We start from the raw sequence: 15124 nt of genomic DNA, 5'->3' as shown, positions 1-15124 counted from the left end.
CTCCACTATGGCCAAGACCAAAGAGCTGTCAAAGGACACCAGAAACAAAATTGTAGACCTGCACCAGGCTGGGAAGACTGAATCTGCAATAGGTAAGCAGCTTGGTTTGAAGAAATCAACTGTGGGAGCAATTATTAGGAAATGGAAGACATACAAGACCACTGATAATCTCCCTCGATCTGGGGCTCCACGCAAGATCTCACCCCGTGGGGTCAAAATGATCACAAGAACGGTGAGCAAAAATCCCAGAACCACACGGGGGGACCTAGTGAATGACCTGCAGAGAGCTGGGACCAAAGTAACAAAGCCTACCATCAGTAACACACTACGCCGCCAGGGACTCAAATCCTGCAGTGCCAGATGTGTCCCCCTGCTTAAGCCAGGGGGACACGTCTGATCGTCCTCGCAGTGGCAGCCACGTGTAACAACACCTGCACAGGATCGGTAAATCTAAACATCACACCTGCGGGACAGGTACAGGATGGCAACAACAACTGCCCGAGTTACACCAGGAACGCACAATCCCTCCATCAGTGCTCAGACTGTCCGCAATAGGCTGAGAGAGGCTGGACTGATGGCTTGTAGGCCTGTTGTAAGGCAGGTCCTCACCAGACATCACCGGCAACAACGTCGCCTATGGGCACAAACCCACCATCGCTGAACCAGAAAGGACTGACAAAAAGTGCTCTTCACTGACGAGTCACGGTTTTGTCTCACCAGGGGGGATGGTCGGATTCGCGCTTATCGTCGAAGGAATGAGTGTTACACCGAGGCCTGTACTCTGGAGCGGGATCGATTTGGAGGTGGAGGGTCCGTCATGGTCTGGGGCGGTGTGTCACAGCATCATCGGACTGAGCTTGTCGTCATTGCAGGCAATCTCAACGCTGTGCGTTACAGGGAAGACATCCTCCCTCGTGGTACCCTTCCTGCAGGCTCATCCTGACATGACCCTCCAGCATGACAATGCCACCAGCCATACTGCTCATTCTGTGTGTGATTTCCTGCAAGACAGGAATGTCAATGTTCTGCCATGGCCAGCGACGAGCCCGGATCTCAATCCCATTGAGCACGTCTGGGACCTGTTGGATCGGTGGGTGAGAGCTAGGGTCATTCCACCCAGAAATGTCTGGAAACTTGCAGTTGCCTTGGTGGAAGAGTGGGGTAACATCTCACAGCAAGAACTGCCAAATCTGGTGCAGTCCATGAGGAGGAGATGCACTGCAGTACTTATGCAGCTGGTGGCCACACCAGATACGGACTGTTACTTTTGATTTTGACCCCACCCTTTTTCAGGGACACATTATTCAATTTCTGTTAGTCACATGTCTGTGGAACTTGTTCAGTTTATGTCTGTTGTTGAATCTTGTTATGTTCATACAAATATTTACACATGTTAAGTTTGCTGAAAATAAACGCAGTTGACAGTGAGAGGACATTTCTTTTTTTGCTGAATTTATATACACACTCACTCTCCCACACTACATTAACACTCCCACACAAAACCACATACACTACATACGCACACACACACGCGTAACACACACAACACATGCATACCGACACAACACATACACACGCACACATTATACACACGCACACCCACACTTTTACACTCTTCATTTTTATCTATCCTGATGCCTAGTCACTTTACCCTACCTTCATGTATATACACAGTATCTACCTCAAATACCTCGTACCTCTGCACATTGATCTGGTACTGGTACTCCCTGTATATAGCTACATTCTTGTGTATTTTGTTTTATTCCTCCTGTGTTACTATTTTCAACTCTGCACTTCACGGTAAAGTCTACACCAGTTGTATTCGACGCATGTGACAAATAAAATGTGATTTGATGTGTGTGTGTCAGATACAACCTTGCCTGTGGGCCAGTTAAGGGGAAACGGGACACTCCAACGTGGAGAGAAGGACATCTGTGTAGCATTAAAGTCACGTGGCACGCAACTCCTTTTTAGAGTCGTTTCTATTTATTTTAATACATGTGCAACACTGGGACATTAATATCACTGAACATACTTGCCATAGCTAGACCTCAAAAACATGTTGGTTTGATTTTGCAATGTTGGTCAGTGATTTGGTTCTGATGGGCATAGCATTGTTGTCTTGACTATTATCTCTGACATCACTGTGGATTTGAGCAAGTGCATTAGAGAGATTAAATCCATTTGAATTTAATCCCTTTTTGACAGCGTCTCTTTGATTTTAAACAAAACTTTCCAAGTTTGCCCATGGAAAAAAGTGGAAAGAAAGTGACTTTTTGGACCTGAATGCCAAAACATTCAGGAGATAAAGGTTCTCAAATTTCAACCATTTTGCACTCACTCTACCATGAGACGTCCATGTCTTCATCACTGGAAAAGATCAACGGTTGAGTTCAATATCATTAAAACAGTTACAAACAGTGTTGCCAAACTATTTAATTATTTATTGATTTTTTAATAAATATGGTAAGATTTAAACGTCAGTTTAAAAATATCTTAATGTGTAAACTCCTATTTTTCTTTGTATATGTTGTAACTTAGATACTATTTCACATCATCCGAGGTTTTTGTGTTGTACCCTCCGTTGGTTGAGATATTTCATGCTCTTGAATACGGTGTGGGTGCATTTCAATCATAGGTCAATTCTTTGAATTCTATCGATTCAGACAACAGCAATTTAGCTGGTACACCATTGAAATTTTTATTGAATTGAAATTGTAACTTCTAATTACTAACACAAAGATGACCTCCGGTCCACCCACTGTTGAATGTCAACTTAAATGGTCATGTCTATTCTAGTATCTATATTTCTATGATTTCAATAGGTTTCCTATGGAGGATTGACAGTATATTTTAAAACATCTCTTGGTGGTACCATTTGTATAGGGGAAAGGATTTTATGGAAAGGTTATGGACCAGGCAAGGCTTCTGATCTGATCCTGGACCAGTGACCACAGGTCCAGTATGGTGGTACCATTTGAAAGTTGAAATTTTTATTGCATTTTAGTACATTTATCAGCCAAAACATGACACCCACCCTGTATTCAAGAGCATGTGGTGTCTCAACCAATGGCGGGCACAACACCCAAACCTAAGATGATGTAAACAAGGTCTAAGCTACAACATACAGTACCAGGCAAAAGTTTGGACACACCTACTCATTCCAGGGTTTTTCTTTATTATGACTATTTTCTACATTGTAGAATAATATTGAAGAAATCAAAACTATGAAATAACACACATGGAATCATGTAGTAACCAAAGAAGTGTTAAACAAATCAAAATATATTTGAGATTCTTCAAAGTAGCCACCCTTTGCCTTGATGACAGTACAAATAAAGAAAAACCCTTTAATGAGTAGGTGTCCAAACGTTTGGCTGGTACGGTATGTGAATATGAAAAGAAATCTGAATTAATGTTTTTTTTTTTTCTTCCAGAAATTATAAAATATTTTGACAACCCTGTTTGTAAGCTTTTAAATCAAATCAATATCAACCGTTTCTCTTTTCCAGTGATGAAGACATGCTTGTCTCATGGTATGGTGGGGTATGCAAAATAGGTCCGTTTTGAGCACCTTTCTCTCTTGAGCACTTCTACAATTGGCAGCTACTGTATATATGGAAGGTTTCGTTCAGATCAAATGGAGAGAGAATTTAAATGGATTTACCCTAGAGAGTGACCGACAGAGAGGCAGAAGGGTTAATAACCTTGATGCAACCAGCTAATACAGTTTGTTAAAGAGTTTGTTAAAGTTTGTTGAACACGCCAGTTGGCACGTGTGTTTTTCTGTTGCTCATTTGATTTCAGTCTTGGAGGTGTGTTTCCTGACCTATTCCGCGTTTGGTAAATGATGTTTGTCCCACATGAGACACTGTAGACGCTCTAGCCTATTTCACTTCTTCAAAATCCCCAGAATGAATCTAAGATAGCTCAAGAAATCTGTATTTACGTTTTCCGAGGATGTTTAAGTTGCGCAATTTTACATCAAACTAAGGTGTTTGGTGCAGTATTTCTTAAGATTTTATTTTTGTGATGTCTTGTCTTTATGTAAACAAAGTCATAATTGCTGGGCAGGTTTGTCTCACTGTCATAGTTATTGGATAGAGAGCAATCACCGCGGCTGTTCACCCCATGTTATTGGGCAAATGGACATTATCAAATCAAAACCCAACCTTCATTTATCCGTTGTGACACACAGATGTTCCAAACTCAGTTTTAGACGAGACTGACTTTATGACCGAAATGATCCTATTTACACTTTGTAATAAATTGACGCTAGAATAACTGTTTCTAACTCATATCGATACCACACAAGCTGTTTTCAAAGGTGTTCGTTGCTTTTTAAAGGCAGTCGCTCTTTAAAGCTAAATGAAATCCTGTGTTAGTGTGTGTGTGTCTGCATTCAGTTTACGTATGTATGAGAGAGCATGAACACTCAAGTAAACGGCTCATCAAGGAAGTGTGCTCTATTACCAGAGTTATTTTAGTGTAACCGTTCACCCCCGCCCGACACTCCCCCTCCAAGTCTGCCTGGCTGTGACACACATTCTCCCTCCACATGAACCGCTCTGTTGTCGCTCACTCTCTTTCTCTCTTTCTCTTTCCCTCTCGCTCCGTCACACATGGACTAAAAAAGTTAGACAAACTGGGGAAAGGCGTGGATGGTTGTTTACCTGCTTCCATCAGGTTGTATTTTGAATCATGACTATTTCATTGACTTGTGTATGCTGTGGTCTTGCCAAATATTATGTTGTTATTGCTTATACTATTTCGGATGCAGTGCTGTATCTTTTTGCCCCTTGAGGGCTTCAGTTGGTTGTGTATTCTGTGGATATAGTGGAGCGGCTAATCTGCCGTTTGATTTTCCACACGATGCTGTACGCTGCCAGAGAAGTGTTTTTGTTGATGGAACAGAGGCATTGCGGTGGCAAAGAAAGTGTTTGAACTAATGATACAGCTGTCTGATGGTGCTCTTTTGAAGGGTGTCACTCACTCTATCCGTCTCTCTTGAATGTTTTGGGAGGCTCTCTACAACACACAGTGATTCATGTGTATTTTCTGAGAACAGCATAGGAAATACGGCCAGAGTAGGAACGACTGTTCCGTTGTGCCTTTTTCTTTGTGAGTTGTAGTTGAGAAGATGTGTACAGACCTGTTGTATATTTGAAAAAGGGCATACTAAAATGTCTTAGTTTTACTCATAATGAAATGACACTGTACTCAGAGGAAAAATGCATTCGGCTGCCATATAAGTGGTTATCTAGTGTTTTCGATTCATGTGGTTTGTTTTAAACTGTACACCCTGTCAAGACAGAGGGGTTTTGTGCATTACACAAACCATATTTGTTTTTCATTAAGTGAGTTCCAAAAAATTGACTAACCGTAAAATTGGTTGCCAACCATTTGCAGTCAAAGAAAACAAACTATATCTAGTTGTGCTGAAGTAGATATTGCTTTCTATGGAGATGGACAGTATTAGGCGAGAGATCTGTTGTACCTTTTCCCAGGAGCCCCTAGCAGTTTGGTTGTGTAGGGTTCGATGACAGACAAACAGACCGACAGAGACAACCTTGGACTTGTAGTGACATTGTTTTCCCCACGCTGGCTGATCAGCAGACCAGGGGGCCCAATGGGCCTCTGTCAGGCAACAGTTGTACCTCATGATACTCATTTTAGGGTTACGCCATAAGGTATGTGAGTAAGAGTGTAATGTAGGCTACCCTAGAACAGCTGTAGAGTAGTGTACACATTGGGGAAATGTCTTGAAGAAGGAGTATTGTAAAAGAGAAATAACTTGCTGATAGGTTACAATCGAATTACAACATTATGGTAATCATGTGGAAAATGTAAATGACTCAGTGTCCTCTTGACTAATTGTGCATTTGTATGGGCATGGAGCAAGGTGGGAAAGACCAGTGTTTAAGATCTGCAGCCCACAGTAGTCAGTGTAATGAACATAGCCATAATGTCATCAAGCATGCAGATACATAGGAAAACATCAATATACATTACCAGTCAAAAGTTTGGACACACCTACAGTACTCATTCCAGGGTTTTTCTTTATTTTTACTATTTTCCAAATTGCAGAATATTAGTGAAGACATCAAAACCATGAAATAGCACATATGGAATCATGTAGTAACTAAAAAAGTGTTAAACAAATCAACATATATTTTACATTTGAGATTCTTCAAAGTAGCCACCCTTTACCTTGATGACATCTTTGCACACTCTTGGTATTCTCTCAACCAGCTTTATGAGGTAGTCACCTGGAATGCGTTTCAATTAACAGGTGTGCCTTTTTTTAAAGTGAATTTGTGGAATTTTTTTCCTTAATGCGTCTGAGCCAATCTGTTGTGTTGTGACAAGGTAGGGGTGGTATACAGAAGATAGCCCTATTTGGTAAAAGACCAAGTCCATATTATGGCAAGAACAGCTCAAATAAGCAAAGAGAAACAACAGTCCATCATTACTTTAAGACATGAAGGTCAGTCAATCCAGAAAACGTTGAATGTTTCTTCAAGTGCAGTTGCAAAAGCCATCAAGCACTATGATGAAGCTGGCTCTCATGAGGACCGCCACAGGAAAGGAAGACCCAGAGTTACCTCTGCTGCAGAGCACAAGTTCATTAGAGTTACCAGCCTCAGATTGCAGCCCAAATAAATGCTTCACAGAGTTCAAGTAACAGACACATCTCAACATAAACTGTTCAGAGTAGACTGCTTGAATCAGACCTTCATGTTCGAATTGCTGCAAAGAAACCACTACTAAAGGACACCAATAAGAGGAAGAGATTTGCTTTGGCCAAAAAACACGAGCAATGGACATTAGACCGGTGGGAATCTGTCCTTTGGTCTGATGAATCCAAATTTGAGATTTTTGATTCCAACGGCCGTGTCTTTGTGAGACGCAGAGTAGGTGAACGGATGATCTCCGCATGTGTGGTTCCCACCGTGAAGCATGGAGGAGGAGGTGTGATGGTGTGGGGTATGCTTTGCAGGTGATACTATCAGTGATGTATTTAGAATTCAAGGCACACTTAACCAGCATGGCTACCACAGCATTCTGCAATGATACGCCATCCCATCTGGTTTGCACTTATCAATATCATTTGTTTTTGAACAGGACAATGACCCAAAACACACCTCCAGCCTGTGTAAGAGCTATTTGACCAAGAAGGAGAGTGATGGAGTGCTGCATCAAATAACCTGGCCTCCACAATCACCCGACCTCAATCCAATTGAGATGGTTTGGGATGAGTTGGACCGCAGAGTGAAGGAAAAGCAGCCAACAAGTGCTCAGCACATGTGGAAACTCCTTCAAGACTGTTGGAAAAGCATTTCTCATGAAGCTGTTTGAAAGAATTCAAAGAGTGTGCAAAGCTGTCATCAAGGTGGCTACTTTGAAGAATCTACAATTTCAAAAGGCACTCGCACATCTGAGCAATCTTTTTGCAGGTGCATTGCAACAGTTGAACAAGATGAAGGAAAAAGGAAACCGCACACTGCTCTTGATAGTATCACTGATATTTAATAAGCTTACGTACTTTGAAGAATCTAAAATATAACATGTATTTTGATTTGTTTAACACTTTTTGGTTACTACATGATTCCATATGTTAGTTCATAGTTTGGATGTCTTCACTATTATTCTACAATGTAGAAAATATATATATTTTTTTAATGTAAAACCCTTGAATGAGTAGGTGTGTCAACTTTTGACTGGTACTGTATATAAACACAAATCAGGACATGTACATAGTGAACGCATACACATTGTAAATATGAAAATAGAATACACTATTTCAGAACGTGACCTACCGCTTGCATAACAATATCAGGCTGGGAAGAATTGATGTTCGCAATCTCCCCCCATCTGCAAGCATGACCAACGGCATAACACCTTATTGATGTGTAAATTCAACCAACCAATAGGAATGTCTTAACATCAGATAAATACACTGAGTGTACATACCATTAGGAACACCTTCCTAATTGCACCCCTTTTTTACCCTCAGAACAGCCTCAATTCGTCAGGGCATGGACTACAAGGTGCCGAAAGCGTTCCACAGGGATGCTGGCCCATGTTGACTCCAAGCTTCCCACAGTTGTGTCAAGTTGGCTGGATGTCCTTTGGGTGGTGGGTCATTCTTGATACACACAGGAAACTGTTGAGCGAGGAAAAACACAGCAGCATTGCAGTTCTTGACACACTGTCGTGGCAGAATCAGATTTAGCTAAGTAACATAGATGGATAAGATGTTATTTTCATCATATGCTAGTGAGATACTTGTCATTAGAATGGTGCCCTTTGGAATATAGGGTTGGCAGTGCATTTTCCCCTTCTGTGATAGGACTTAGTAACTTGTGGCCAGAGAGGGGAGAGGTCAGGCTTGTCTTCATAAGTCAATGTATCTGTTAAACCATGTGGTGCTATGTAGAATATCAGAAGGGGAGGAGGACAGAATGGAACGTTGTTTTCTTATGAATGTGTCTGTAACTATTCCTAAACCATGTGACGGGATGGCGTTATTAATGGGGAACCAGTTAGTTATCTCATACAATGTCTGTACGCCAGTCACTCCCTACTTTTCTCATAGGGGGAAGGAGTTTGGCAGTGTTTGGAACCATTGTATTTCCCCTCTGAGGTTGCCCTTATCTTGACCTAGTATTTGACCTAAGAGGCTCACTGTCTGATTTTGAGTTTGTCCAGGTTTGGGAGTATCTAGAAATGACAATTGATATATGCCATTGGATGAGGTAATGTTTTGGTAGACAGTGAAGTATCAAGTATAAGATTGAAACCTTGTCTTGGGAGATCAAACTGAACGATGATTTATAGCTGATGCTGTCTAGCGATGGGATACTCCTCTTTCGGGTAAAGGATTCTTTGTAAGTTGAGAGGGGTGTATCTTGGCTATAAATGAAACTAAGAATTGTTTTGTAAGGACTCTCAGAGAATACATTTATAGACACTGAATTGATCTGAGAGTCAAAAAAGGGCTTTGGTGAAGCTTGTATATATATTAAAGATGGAACATATAATTTAACTCTGACTTGTGTGTGGTTGGCTCTCTCTCTCTCTCTATTGAGTAATACAGGAAATTACCACGACAACACTCCAACCGGTGTGCCTGGCACCTACTACCAAACCCCGTTCAAAGGCACTGAAATATTTTGTCTTGCCCATTCACCCTCTGAATGGCACACGTCCACAATCCATGTCTCAATTGTCTCAAGGCTTAAAAACCCTACTCTAACTTGTCTCCTCCGCTTCATCTACACTGATTGAAGTCAATTTAACAAGTGACATCAATAAGGGATCATAGCTTTCACCTGGTCAGTCTATGTTATGGAAAGAGCAGGTGTTCCTAGTGTTTTGTACACCCGGTGTATAGGCATACTGACTGACTACTAAACTAGAGAGAGGGGGATAACAACAACCATCACTGATACTGCTGTTGTAGTGCAAACTCCTGCCTTGAGCCATTGATCAGGGTGACCTGTGTTGTCCTGTGCTGAGTGACACCACAGTATAGGGGAAAGGATTATGGACCAGGCCAGGCTTCTGATCTGATCCTGGACCAAAGGGTCTCTGGTCCAGTCTGTCTGCCCATTCTGTCCAGTCTGTGAGAAACCTCAGTTGCCCTCTACTACAGATGAGCAATTTAATTTTCCCTCCATAAATGACAGTAGCCCGGTGCTATTCGCCGTGCTAGGTATGCTGACATGGCTGTGGAAATGGTGTGCTCTCTGAGCTCCCATCAGGCTGTGCCAACTAGCCAGGCTGTTCCAGTGCAGTCCCTGTATTGTTGTGCTGAAGCTCAATGAATGGATGTTTATGTTAAAGGGAGGGAGAGAGGAGACAGACCTATATAGGGATGGAGAGAGGAGACATGCAGTGCACAGAGCTCTATGTTTGTGAAATCAGCCCGCGATGCATCATTTTTGCGATCTGTGAATTATTCCACTCCATATCTGTTAACAGACCTTCAGGCAACATTTCAGTTCACTGCACATCCATTATATAAGGGTAGCTTAGTTATTTGACACTGTCCTAGAGGACGACCTCGCCTGGGAGAGTTAACGCAGTCTAGATTAGGCATTTCCCCCAGAGGCTTTCTAGGACACATCCAAGTCTCCCTCTCCCCAGGGGGGATTCATCATCAAGACAAGTGCCTTCAGAGGATCTAAGGGAGATGTATCCACAGACGTGCCAAGATGGTGACATTTACTTTTGATTACAGTGGAAGGAGAAGTATAAATTGATGGTCGTGCTGTGAGCTCCATTATCCTCATATAACATTGGCGTGTTTACCAAACCGAGAGCAGCAGGGTTAAGGCTTCATTCTTGACAGCCGCTGTTATCACGCACTATGCGATTCTGGAGGACAAGAGCTCCATGGCTATTTATTCCTTCTGACCTGTTGTATGTTTTACATGTAAATATTTAATTGAATAGGCTAGTTATGGTGATATTTTCCAGTGGTGGTATTTGCTGGCTGTAACCCCACCTCACTTCTCTCTTCCCGTGGAGGATCCAACCGAATAACAGCTCAACTGTGTTTTCCTCTGCTGTCGCATCAACTCCTCCTCCGCAGAAAGGAAAGTCAATAATCTACTAATTACTAAAGAGTAAGACATTCTGACTCAGCGTTGGGCTCACAGCGGAGTGACTTCATTTGCAGGTGGAATAGATTTTTTTCCGGTCAAACAGTGCCTTAAGGCTGGGCTTCGAGGCCTAAGGTCCCTAACTCCGAATGGAAAAATAAAACTGTGCTCCTCTTTCTCAGGTCCACTGGTAAACGCACTGTAACCTAATTGCTTTTTTACTGACACTCCCTCTCGACTCCATTCTCTCACACCATACTGTCAACATGGCTCAGGCTCACACTGAGCACAGCTCGCATACTGCACTGTACTGCTGCTTTGCAGGGACATTTGAAAGCTACCCACGTGAGAGTGACTTTTCAAAATTGTGACCATGTTACTGCAACTTTGGTTCATCCGTTTTGCGACATATTGAAACGTTAGAAAATCAACTTCTCCCCCCCCCCCCATAAACATTTCAGTGCCTATATGTACTGAGGATACATACGGTTCACGTTTAGCCTACTTCTATCTGAGGGTACCTTGAATGAATTATTGTACATTTTGTTTGTTAACGATTTGGTGATTAACTCCTGCATTTGCGGAACCTTAATGGGACAACTAATCACTTTCAGCTGCTTTGGGTGAAAGGGTCAATCCTAAGGCTATAGGCATGTGCAATTTATCACAGCAGCAGGCTTATCAAGACCCTTTCAAATCTCCCTGTTCAAATCACAGCACTCTACTGAGGGTCATAACAAAGCCATAACATTTACAGTACAACAGTAGATGTGATTACACTCATCCTTCGCCATACAGGTTGTCAACCTAGATGCAGCTAGTCTTGATGCAGCTTGGTTTGAGGCATGATGCTTTGCTAGAATCCGGTACTGTCTATCTCATTTACATTCGCCCCTGTGGTATTAATGCATTTAACAGACCAGGATGTCCAGATCGATCAGGGGCCGGGGTAGTGGGGGCACACACTTGGCCTGATGCCCATCCCTAACCCAGGCACATTGACCTGGATGATGGCTCCATGACACCGCCCTCATTGGAGCACGCCTCAGTAATCTAGGGGAACAGGTTGCTGTGGTTACCCAGCTCGGACTGGGTTGATAAGCTGGTGGGCTTATGCCTCAACCCAGCAGGCATGGAGAGCTTACCCTCCTGTAGGTTGACACTCCAACCCGAGTTGTAACTAACTTGATTCAGCTTCACAACCAGCTAGTTGTTAGAAATCAGGTGTGCTATATTAGGGTTGGAGTGAAAACCTACAGGACGGTAGCACTCCAGCACAGGGTTGGAGAGCCCTGGTTTATGGTCTAGGAGGGAGAAGTCTTTCTGTCTCTCTCTTTCTCTCCCCACCCGTTCTCTCTCACTGGTGCACACACACACTCTCCCTCTCTATCTGTCAGACATAGCAGGAGGTATCTTATCTGTGATGTGTACATGTGGGGCCTGGCGGGATGCAGCGGGCGGGAGGCGGCAGCAGTGAGAGAGCAGCCAGGAGGATATAAACAGAGGGGGTGCTATAAATAGCCCAGTACTCTTCCTGTCCCACATCATACACACTACATGATCGTCGAACATTTCATTCCAAAATCATGGGCATTAATATGGAGTTGGTTCCCCCTTTGCTGCTATAACAGCCTCCACTCTTCTGGGAAGGCTTTCCACTAGATGTTGGAACATTGCTGCAGGGACTTGCTTCCATTCAGCCACGAGCATTAGTGACGTCGGGCACTGATGTGGGCGATTAGAACTGGCTTGCAGTAGGCATTCCAATTAGTCCCAAAGGTGTTTGATGGGGTTGAGGTCAGGGCTCTGTGCAGGCCAGTCAAGTTCTTCCACACCAATATCGACAAACCATTTCTGTATGGCCCTCGCTTTGTGCACAGAGGCATTGTCATGCTGAAACAAGGAAAGGGCCTTCCCCAAACTGTTGTCACAAAGTTGGAAGCACAGTATCGTCTAGAATGTCATTGTATGCTGTAGCATTAAGATTTCCCTTCACTGGAACTAAGGGGCCTAGCCCGAACCATGAAAAACAGCCCCAGACCATTATTCCTCCTCCACCAAACTTTACAGTTGGCACTATGCATTCGTGCAGGTAGCGTTCTCCTGACATCTGCCAAACCCAGATTCGTCCGTCAGACTGCAAGATGATTCATCACTCCAGAGAACGCGTTTCCACTGCTACAGAGTCCAATGGTGGCAAGCGTAACACCACTCCATTCAACGCTTGGCAGTGCACATGGTGATCTTAGGCTTGTGTGCGGCTGCTCGGCCATGGAAACTTATTTCATGAAGCTCCAGACGAACAGTACTTGTAATGACGTTGCTTCCAGAGGCAGTTTGGAACTCTAGTGATTGTTGCAACTGAGGACAGACGTTTTTTACAGGCACAGCACTTGGTGGTCACATTCTGTGAGCTTGTGTGGTCTACCACTTCGCGAATGAGCCGTTGTTGCTCCTAGACGTTTTCACTTCACAATAACAGCACTTACATTTGATCGGGCAGATTTAGCAGGGCAGAAATTTGATGACCTGATTTGTTGCAAAGGTGGCATCTTATGACGGTGTCACGTTGAAAGTCACTGAGCTCTTCAGTAAGGCCATTTTACTGCCAATGTGTGTCTATGGAGATTGCATGGCTGTGGGCTCGATTTTATACACCTGTCAGTAACGGTTGTGGCTGAAATAGCCAAATCCACTAATCTGAAGGCGTGTCCACATACACAAAAGTATCTAGCTACCCACTAATCTCCTACATAGTAGGGTAGATCGCCAGTGCCACCCTCCTTCCCCTGATTCGGATTCCCCATGTTGTCCCAGCAGTGTTGCTGTTAAGGTAGACTGATGTTGCGCACGCTATCAAGGTGTGAACATCTATACATGAACTTTCATTGAAGTGTCCAATGTTAACACCACTGTAGCAGTCTGTGGTAATTGGTTAAATGTAAATCAGCACTTAGGATGGGGTTTTTCTTCCCTCTCATCACTTTGTCTCATTGAATGCTTAGTTGAAGATGAATTCCAAAGAAGGACCAATGGAAAAAAACAACTAAATATATATATTATAAATATAAAATGTAAAGATATATGTACAGTTGAAGTCAGAAGTTTTACATACACCTTAGCCAAATACGTTTAAACTCAGTTTTTCACAATTCCTGACATTTAATCCAAGTAAAAATGCCCTGTCTTAGGTCAGTTAGGATCACCACTTTATTTTGAGAATGTGAAATGTTAGAATATGCAGGATGCATAAAGGGAGGAGAGGAGGGTTGAGGAGGCAGAATCAGGAGATAGGTTGGAGAAGGTTTGAGCAGAGGGAAGAGATGATAGGATGGAAGAGGAGAGAGTAGCGGGGGAGAGAGAGCGAAGGTTGGGACGGCGCGATACCATCCGAGTAGGGGCAGAGTGGGAGGTGTTGGATGAGAGCGAGAGGGAAAAGGATACAAGGTAGTGGTCGGAGACTTGGAGGGGAGTTGCAATGAGATTAGTGGAAGAACAGCATCTAGTAAAGATGAGGTCAAGCGTATTGCCTGCCTTGTGAGTAGGGGGGGAAGGTGAGAGGGTGAGGTCAAAAGAGGAGAGGAGTGGAAAGAGGGAGGCAGAGAGGAATGAGTCAAAGGTAGACGTGGGGAGGTTAAAGTCACCCAGAACTGTGAGAGGTGAGCCATCCTCAGGAAAGGAACTTATCAAGGCGTCAAGCTCATTGATGAACTCTCCAAGGGAACCTGGAGGGCGATAAATGATAAGGATGTTACGCTTGAAAGGGCTGGTAACTGTGACAGCATGGAATTCAAAGGAGGCGATAGACAGATGGGTCAGGGGAGAAAGAGAGAATGTCCACTTGGGAGAGATGAGGATCCCAGTGCCACCACCCCGCTGACCAGAAGCTCTCGGGGTGTGCGAGAACACGTGGGCAGACGAGGAGAGAGCAGTAGGAGTAGCAGTGTTATCTGTGGTAATCCATGTTTCCGTCAGTGCCAAGAAGTCGAGGGACTGGAGGGAAGCATAGGCTGAGATGAACTCTGCCTTGTTGGCCGCAGATCGGCAGTTCCAGAGGCTGCCGGAGACCTGGAACTCCACGTGGGTCGTGCGCGCTGGAACCACCAGGTTAGGGTGGCAGCGGCCACGCGGTGTGAAGCGTTTGTATGGTCTGTGCAGAGAGGAGAGAACAGGGATAGACAGACACATAGTTGACAGGCTACAGAAGAGGCTACGCTAATGCAAAGGAGATTGGAATGACAAGTGGACTACACGTCTCGAATGTTCAGAAAGTTAAGCTTACGTTGCAAAAATCTTATTGACTAAAATGATTAAAATGATGCAGTACTGCTGGCTGGTGAAGTAGGCTAGCTAGCAGTGGCTGCGTTGTTGACTTTGTTTGAAAGTGTTGCTGGCTAGGTAGCCTCGATAACTGGCTAGGTAACCTCGATAACTGGCTAGATAATTACTCTAAACTACACAATTATCTTAGATACAAGGACAGCAAAGACAACTATGTAGCTAGCTAACACTAC

At 43.6% G+C, this 15124-nt stretch overlaps 1 protein-coding gene across 6 annotated transcripts in view; it reads left to right on the top strand.

Moving 5' to 3' along the window:
• Positions 1-15124, top strand: part of LOC120045774 (diacylglycerol kinase zeta-like) — a 119721-nt gene that overhangs the window by 48653 nt on the left and 55944 nt on the right. For 4 of the 6 annotated variants that reach the window (XM_038990730.1, XM_038990722.1, XM_038990714.1 and 1 more), the window contains exon 1: positions 4612-4686. The exons of the other annotated variants lie outside the window; for them this stretch is intronic. The gene's annotated coding sequence lies outside the window, so the exon portion shown is untranslated. Of the gene's footprint in view, positions 1-4611; positions 4687-15124 lie in introns of those variants that run through there. 6 annotated transcript variants of the gene reach the window in all.

Source organism: Salvelinus namaycush, chromosome 1 (genome assembly GCF_016432855.1).
Source record: "Salvelinus namaycush isolate Seneca chromosome 1, SaNama_1.0, whole genome shotgun sequence".
Classification (NCBI taxonomy): domain Eukaryota; kingdom Metazoa; phylum Chordata; class Actinopteri; order Salmoniformes; family Salmonidae; genus Salvelinus; species Salvelinus namaycush.
The sequence above is the reverse complement of the archived record's forward strand: the minus strand, read 5'-3'. Positions and strand labels throughout refer to the sequence as shown.